The 9,264-nt window shown below is 35.9% G+C and overlaps 1 long non-coding RNA gene across 1 annotated transcript; it reads left to right on the plus strand.

The window, feature by feature from the left end:
* Positions 1 to 1,981: 1,981 nt before the first annotated feature.
* On the plus strand, positions 1,982 to 5,295 carry LOC138884372 (uncharacterized). The gene is made up of 2 exons (XR_011404561.1): positions 1,982 to 2,730; positions 5,033 to 5,295. It is a non-coding gene; the product is annotated as an uncharacterized lncRNA (long non-coding RNA).
* Positions 5,296 to 9,264: the final 3,969 nt, after the last annotated feature.

Consider the following 9,264-nt stretch of genomic DNA (forward strand, 5'->3'; position numbering starts at 1 on the left):
CTTTCCTTGAGAGTTATTGATATTGATATTTTCTCTCCCCGACTTGAGATAATTGTTAATTAATGGATTATGAATCCGGAGATTTTTAATAAAAAGGAACTCTTACCTGTTTCGTGACTTATTTGAAATTACTGTTGTTCTTAATAAATCCAAAATTTCTCACATTAATAATATATTACTATTGGACCACTAGTAAATGTCGAAGTCGACCCCTCATCTCTACTTCTTCGAGATTAGACAGGATACTCATTGGGTACACGTTATTTTCGTACTCATACTATACTTGCTGTGCATTTTTGTTGCACAGGTTTATGTGTGGCTAGTGGCATAACGACATGGTTGATATGGAGACTCAGGTGAGTTGCATTTATCAAAACGACTGTAGCCAGCAGAGTCTCCTTCAGAGTATTGTATTGCATTTTTATTTCTATCCACTTGTATTCCGGACAGTTACTGTATTTTATTTCATTCACTGGTAGATGCTCATGCACTTGTGACACCGGGTTCTGGGAGGATCACAAGATTTTTCAGTAGTTAAATTTTGTAAAAACAACCTCATTTATTCAGTGGAGTTTATTCTTTATTATTCGGTTGTTTAAAGGAAATGATTTCAAAATAAATGAAATGAGAACTTGCTAGTAAATTGTTGTTGGCTTGCCTGACAGTGGTGTACAGCGCCATCAGGATCCTTAGTGGATTTTGGGTCGTGACAACTGTCGTTGAGTTATGATGAATCCTTGTTTTTTCGCAAAATTTCCATTCTTAAAAAGTAATGTATATCTCCTAGATGCTTGACTTTGAACTCTGTATTAAGAAAATATGTGATAGACTTGATTTCCTTGCAATCATCCCCAGCTAACAAAATTTTATCGACATAAACTGCTATTATAGAAATAAATTCCCAATGCGTTTGAGAAATAGAGAATAGTCACTAAGAGAACTCGAATAACCTTTGTAACTGAAGGCCCCTGCTAACCGAGTATACCATTATTTAGAGGTTTGTTTTAGACCATATAATGACTTTCTCAAAAAACATACTTGATTATGGTTAGGATGGGTTAGGCCAGTAGGGAACAACATATAAAACCTCTTCTTGTAAATAGCCATATAGAAATGCATTGTTAACATCAAGCTGTGAAACAACTCAATCTCTCTTGATTGCCACTGTGAGAAGACACCTTATGGTTGTCATTTTGAGAACTGGTGAAAAAATTCTCATAATAGTCTATTCTCTCTCTTTGAATACTCCCTCTTACTACAAATATAGCTTTCTAACCTTTCCACTGAACCATCTGCCTTTGTTTCACTTTATAAACTTATTTACAAGGCAATGACTTCTTACATGGTGGAAAATCTACTTGACCCCAGGTATGGTTATGCTCAAGAGCAGCAATTTCTTCTTGCATGGTTTTTTGCCATCCTGTATGAGTAGAAGTTTGTGCATAAGTGGCAGGTTATGATATAGATTCTATCCCCTTAACAAGGTGCTGATTTTGCATTGATAATGCCCCAAAAGAAAATTTAGTGTGTTTAGAGGGTTGTGCAAGACAAGAATTTGCGAAATCTGAGAGATAGATGCTACTGCAGATATAATCTTTGAAATATGAAAGTTTTTTATCTAATCCTATCAGATTTTCTTAGAGGTGGTGATTGTAGACATGTGATTTTTTTACCCTCCCCGAGATTTCACCCATTTTAGCGTAAAATGTTTAGTTTAGGCCTAATATAGTTATTTCAACTAATTTTGACTCTTTTACTTTATTTCGTCACAAAAATAAAAATTACAAAAATATTTTATTTTATATACCTTTCATAAAACTAAAAAAAATACAAAAATAGTACCTTATTTTTATTTTATTATGATATTTGAAAATACAAAAAAAATAGGTTTGTTTTAACGATTAGTTTTATTTTACTTAAATAGGATTAATTAGTAAATGAGGTCATATTTTTAGTCTCGTTCACGAAGAAAGAATAAAATTTGGGCTCAAACAACCCATTTTAGACCTAATGTTCAGATCTAGCCCATAATAACTCAAGCCCAATACTCTAAGACCCCTAGACCCTAAGAGCGAGAAACGATCTTCCGTTTTCAACACCAAGGATCCCCCCATGTTCATCTTCTTTGTCGCACCCCACACGCACCAGCCGTTCCAACAGATTTGTGGACAACAAAATCATATCCTATCTTCTTCTTCACAAGAAAAACCATAGAGACCCACAGACCTAAGCAACGCCGCAGAACACAAAACGACCCCACCCCCTGAACTTCATCGTTTCACCTCACCTCACTCCAACTCCATCTCCACCCATAACTCAATAGCCTAACGCCACCAACTCCACATCCTCCATACACCCAGCGGCGACCCACATTTCTGAACTTCTCAAAAATCGTCGGAAATCGACATCACCCAACAGGAGAGAAAACTAGCCACGCCGCCATCGCACCACTGTCCGACAACCTTCGAGATCACCACGCCCTTCTTCACCAACCGCCACACTTTCAAACTCTTCATAGCAGTCCTCCATAGCTGAGATGCAAAATAGAAAAAGAAAAAGCTCCTTAACCCAGTTGTTCTTCAGCGTATCAATCCGTCCGTTAAAGAAATATTAATCGCTGCATCTCATGTTAATTTCTACTCTTTCAATATCAATAACAATCAATGGAATCAGAAGGTTGTGGAAGGGTATTTGCTTGTTGTAAGTCAATTTCAGTTCATTGAGGTCCAGGTCCCATTCTATCTCTATCTATTTTGTTTTATCATTTTATTTTCGGATCTTGCTTTTGTTTATGTATGAATAATGTTAGGAGAAGTCCTCTTTTCAGTCTATGCCTCTAAATTAGAATTTTGTCTTTATTTGTTTAATGGAAATTAGCTCTTGACCATTCAGCTCACTTGTGTTGTTAGGAATATTACTAATTAACTACTAATTTATAAGCTTTTATTTGGTGTGCTTATGGCATAATCCCCAATGAATTCGTTTATGAATTGTTATGTGGTAGATGCATATTTTTGTTTTTTATGAATGTGTAGTTGTATGTAGTAGGAAGGGTATGCTTTGTTTGTTGGATTTGAAATAAACCAATTTGAAATATGTTGAATTTAGAAATTAATCCATGTCGGTCAATTGATATCTATAAGCTCATTTAAATTTGATAATGGGGCATACAATGTCTTTGGAGAATGAAGTTTTTAAGTTCATTTGCATTTAGATAGAAGTTGGCCTCCCCTTTCAAGCAATAAGTTTGTCTATTGAATTGTTTCGGCCATGGGGTGAACATTTTTTTTAAAAATTAAAACTTGGGTGAAATAATTTGATCTTGTTAAGGCCCAACGTAATTGATAAGTTATTTTATCTCTTGTAAATTAATAGATATCGGAATAACCATGCATGAACATCGTAGCTTGCCTTAGGCGAGATATAATGAATCATCACGGCTATGGGTAAGGTTCTCGTGGCATGGTCGTGATACATAATTTCAAAATCCGGGTGTACATTTTATGTGACTCGGCTCCAATTTCCAATAATGTTAAATAAAACGTGTAATGAACCGCGGGCATTTCATGTAGCTTGGCTTACGATGTGTTTTAAATAACCTTGAATTTTCCTATAAAATATTAAAAGCGGTTAGAAAGTTAAAAAATGTACATAGGTTTAAAATGTGTAATTACATCAGATAATTATACCAATAATAATAGTTGAGTGACCGTGCTAAAACCACGGAACCCGGGAATGCCTAACATCTTCTCATAGGTTAACCGAATTCCTTACCCGGATTTTTGTGTTCGCAGACTATAAATAAGAGTCAAACTTCCTCGATTCGAAAATTTAAACGGGTGACTTGGGACACCATAAATTATCCCAAGTGACGACTCTGAATTTGAAATAAATAATCCCGCTTCGATTGTCACTTAAATTGGAAAAAAATCCCTTATACCTCTTCCGAGTGTAAAAAAAGGAGGTGTGACAGCTCTGGCGACTCTGCTGGGGAAAAGAACCGAGAACTTCTGGTTTAGGATTCAAAATTCGAGCTTAGAATAACTGTTATAGTTGTCTTTTTTTTATTATCTGATTTTATTACATGCTTGAACCTAATGTGCTAAATGTCGCTTTTTACCGCTTTGATATTATTTGAACTGTATATAAACTGCTGCAAAACCCTTCTCTTCTAATTTTCTGGGAAGTGCATGCTGGCGTGACTTCTTTTCTGTTAGTATCATATCATAATTTAAAACGAGGTTCGGACAAGTTGCAAAGCCGGATGATCTTTTGGTTACCGGTACACTGCCCCCCTGGGCTCGAGTTGTCCGCTCGGGTGAGCCAGGTCTAGCATAATACACCCAGGTTTTAAACTTAGAATAACATAGCCTCATACCGGATCCCTAGTAGGAACGCTTGATTGCATCATGCGCATTTGACTTTGGGGACTCAACACAGGGGTTGGGTCCGTCTAGGACAGGTGTACCCCAAAAATAAGAGACCATCCTGATGCATCCTATGTGCTACATGTTGCATTTTTTCAAGGGTAAAAGGGTCATTTGGCGGACCAATGATGGTTGAGGGTAAATGAGAAAGAAAAGAGGGTGAAGTGTGAAAATAAAGCAAGTAGGGCCCAGTTACGTTTTTCTTTCACATTTTTTTTTAAGAAAAAGACAAAAAAGGAAAAAGTGGAAAAGAAAAATACAAAAAGGGTTTACATGTTCCATCATTTTGTTTTAAAAAAAAGAGATAAAAATATATTTTCGCTAAATTAGTTATTTTTTTAATTCTTTCCCTTATCCAATCTGTCCGAACTATGTGAACCTGATTCTCGTCTCTCGGGGCGGGATACGTAAGCAATCCATATAGGGTCCGGTCTTCATAGTGAGTCTTAGGTTCTTGGTTTCGCGGGGTCTTAGCCAAATCTTGCATTTTAGCCACTTTTGCCACATAGGTTAATTTTAGAAAAATAGTCACAAACATGTCTTGCATGTGTCTAATAGGGAGTGTTATTGTCTCACATAGTGTTGGTTAAAGTTTTCTCATACAGGTGTGGATCTACTTAGCGGAGTTTGAGCACGACAGACACACCGGGACCATCCAGTCAGGATCTCTCATTCAGGAGTTGCTTAAGGAGATTTTTTGTTTATTTTTATATTTGAGTCTGTTTTTCTTTTTATGTCGTCTTTTACCTTCTAGTTCTATACAGTAATGTCGAGTCTTTTGTTATTGTATTTCCTATTTTGTATTTGAAAAAAGATGTGTTATAAATCAAAAATCAAAAAAAATAAGAAGAGATTTTGCGTTTTTATATTTCGGTTAGATGTTTTCTTGAGAATACTAACTCTAGAAATTAAAAAAAAATCTTTTGTGGTTTTCCTTAGAAAATTAATATCTAGAACTCGAAATAAAAAGTTGCTTTTATATTTCATTTCATATATTAAGACTAAAAATTCAAAAAAAAAAGAAGAGAATTTTCTTTTAGCACCTCTTTAAAGGTTTTCTTTAAGATATTAATTCCAAAATACAAAATGATTTTCTTTTGAAATTTTTCTTTGGGAAATTAATGAAAAATGAATAAAATAAAAATTCTTTTATTTTTAATAGAGCTTTAGGATATTGTACATAGTAGAAAAAAATATACTTTATCTTTTGTTTATCTTTAAAGTTCCTTCCTTAGGTAATCAAAACTGAAATCCAAAAATATTTTTTATCTTGTTCATTTCTCGTTTCGAAATCTTTCTTCAGGGATATCAAATAAAAATTCAAAATATTTTTCTTTGGTTTATTCTTTAGACTTCCTTCCTAAAAAAATCAATCAAAAAAATATTTTTCCTTTATAGGGTTTTTTCCTTAATAATTTCCCATAGAGTATTTGTTTCAAAAAAAGAGGAGAGAAAAAAAATATATGCTCGTTAAGCTTGAGTTTAGAATATGTTTCTAGAAATTTTAAAAAAAGATTTGCTTCTTTTATTTCTCTTTTCTCATAAGAAAAGTCATTAAGGTAAAAATGGAAGAAAAAAAGAGAAAAGAAAAAGAGAACGTTAGTTTGTTTCCTTTATTTCCGATCTTCTCGAACTATGCAAAGATCTGATTCATGAGGCGTCATGATACGTAGGAAACCTACATAGGGTTCGATTGAATCATTTGATTTATTATTAAAAGAAAAAGGGGAAAAAAGAAAAAGAAAAAAAGAGATGAAGTTATTGGATGTGAGAAATGAGAGGAAAGAAAAGAGTGATAATTAGAAGAAAAAAAAAGGAAGGAAAATAGGCAAGACAAGAAGTGCTAGAAAAGAAAGAAAAAAGAAGATTGAAATAACAAAATTGGGATTATGCCAAGTGACCTTGTGACCATCGAAATCATTCTAGAGCTGTTAATTGTTGTTAGGTGTATTGCACACAATGTGATATTTTTAATTGTTAAATGCCCTAATGCTAACACGATGACCCTATTTTGTTCCTTTTTGTTATATTCATTAAGTAGAAGGGTGGTTGGTTTGTGGTTCTTAAGTAACTCATCCATACAACACATGGTCAAAGAACAAGGTAACCATGACTGGCAAAGACTTGGACACAGGGGTTGTTGATCCGTCTAAGGGAATTGGTGAATCAGAATCTGAGTTGAAAGAAGAGGTCTTAAGGTTGAAAGGACAGATGGCTGAAATATACCAAGCCTGTATTGGTGGGCGTCCTCCACCATCAGTTCCTACTAACTACACTGAAAGCCTTGTTACTATTCTGCCACTATCACAAGTCCAGGATATTTCCCCACAACCTTTTCACACTCCACCCCCAGAACCACCTCATATCCCGCTCCTTTGACCACTCATGTTTTTGTAGCTCATCTACCTGCTACCTTTCCTCGATCCTCTAGTGAGACTGTGTTCAAAATCACCGATGCCCAACACTATGCTCCAGAACAAATTTTCAAGGTCTCAGGTCCCTACTCTTACGCTCCCCATTTTGAGCCTCCCGTTGAGACTGCAAATCCAGCTAAGACAGTGTAGCAAGATGAGATATCCAGACAACTGAAAGGGTTTAAGATGCCAAAGTTTAATTTGTATGATGTGCATGGAGATCCAGTAGCCCATCTAAGGGGCTATTGTAGTGAAATGAGAGGTGTTGGTGGGAAAGATGAGTTTCCGATGGCGTATTTCAGCGAGATCCTGATTGGGGCAGATTTGGAATGGCATACTCGTCAAGATATCGGTAAGCAGCATACATGGGATGACATGGCTCAAGATTTTGTGCAACACTTTCAGTATAATATAAACGTTGTCCGAAACCGCTCCTCCCTATCTCAGATGGAAAAGAAACCCAAGAAAAGTTTTAAGGAATTTTGGTTCAGATGGAACGAACAAGTTGCTCGGGTCAGTTCTCCGATTAGTAAAAAAGATGTTGAGCCCCGCCAATGACATGATCCAGTGCGCATTCCTGCTAAACGCTTTCAGCCTCAATACCGACCCCATGAATATCCCCGAGCTCCGCATAATCCACCCCAGTATTATCCTCTAAACAACGTCCAACCATCTGTCCAAACACTGGGTCATTCCTCATGGCGAGCGCCAACACCGCATAATGCACTTTTGCCTTCAGAGCATTTTCGAGCATCCAACAACCCTAGAAAACTAGGGAATGGAGGGAAACAAAGGCAAAGAAATAGTTTTACGCCAATCAGAGAATCATATACAAGCCTGTTTGAGAAGCTAAAACATTCTGGCATGACTGAGCCGCTCCTCGGCAATACTCTAGACCCATATGCAAAAGGTTTTGATCCTGCCGTACGGTGCATGTACCACTCCAATGTCCAAGGGTATAGCACCGAAGACTGTCGTACTTTGAAAAGGGAAATAGAAAGAATGATTCAATAAGGAATAATTGTGATCCAAGGTAGTAATAACCCAAGTGTCACACATAATCTTCTACAGGTACATGACAGCGCACAAATTGTTGGGATGGTTTGCTATGACGAAGGGTTCGTCAAAGGAGTCAATGAGCCGCTTGGTGAAGTTAATGATATTGAAGTTGGTAATGGTCTTGATAATATTGATGTGGAAATCAATGGCTAAGATGCCGAGCTTGGTAATTGGAAAGACGTTCCTTTCTTGGTTAGTCGAGGAGGAGTCTTAGTGGTTTATTTTGTTGTCATTTCTGTTATCCGGGTTATTTCATGGTTGTAATCCGGATATTGTATTGTGCCTCTGACCCTTCTATCCTTTTTATTTTGCCTAGTTCCTTTAGTAGTAACTCATTTAGTGTTGTCTAGGTTTGTTCAGGGTTGTACCCCAGTTTATTTTGCTTGTCTTGTTGTTCAAACCCTTTTCATCGTCTGTCTAATGCAATTTTCTATTTTCTATTATTTCTAGTCATTTTTGTTTAGTTCTCTTTTTCTTTTATAGTTCTTTTTCTTGATGACTCTAGTGACATGACATGTACGCATAATTCTTAGCCTGACCTTAAAAGTTAGTCTAATCATGAAGCAATGAAATAATTTTGAAAATGATAGGGATATGTGAGGGAAATAAGTAAAGGGATTTTGAGATCACTTAAAGCCCGAATTGTGTGAAACTGAGGTGGATAATTTGGGAAGTTAATAGGATAACAAGAATTCGTTAAAGGAGAGTGCATTCCGGACAATTTGAAGCAAGCAACTTTGAGTTCAAGTGCATCTCAAGTTACAAGATAAAGTCAAGAAAGTTTTCTCCGAATTTACGGAAGATATCCATTATGAAGAGGGAATCACCCAACAAGGGTTCTGTACTTGACAAGGCGCTAAATAAAAGTGGAAGGTATTTCAATGATATCAATGCCATAGCCGCAAAAGAAATATTATGCATGATCTTCAGTTTTCATCCTCAAGTTGCATGTGTTGTACTTGGCATTTTCAGGGATTGAGAGGCCATTTTTCAGCTACCCAAACACTTATACCATTCGATACCCTTTTGAACCTGTACTGATTTCTTTGACCCCCCTATTTTGGAATCAAGTTAAAGTCATATGAAAAAAAAGGAGTTCATGACCCCATAGGTTTATTTTAGAAAGTTCATTCAAAAAGGAAAATTCAAAAAAAAGGAGAGAAAAATAGAGATGAAGAAAAAAAAGGAAAAAAGAGAAAAATAAAAAAAAAGAAGAAAAAAGAAAAAAGAAAAAGAAAAGGAAAATAGTAACAAAAAGTAGTCTTGTGAACTACGGTTGACCTGATTCTTGTCACCACAAGATATGTAGGCAGCCTTACAATTCGGTCATACCAAATAAAATAATTCATAATCCCACGAAGTCG

This window comes from Nicotiana sylvestris, chromosome 12, assembly GCF_000393655.2.
Source record: "Nicotiana sylvestris chromosome 12, ASM39365v2, whole genome shotgun sequence".
In the NCBI taxonomy this organism is placed as follows: Eukaryota; Viridiplantae; Streptophyta; class Magnoliopsida; order Solanales; family Solanaceae; genus Nicotiana; species Nicotiana sylvestris.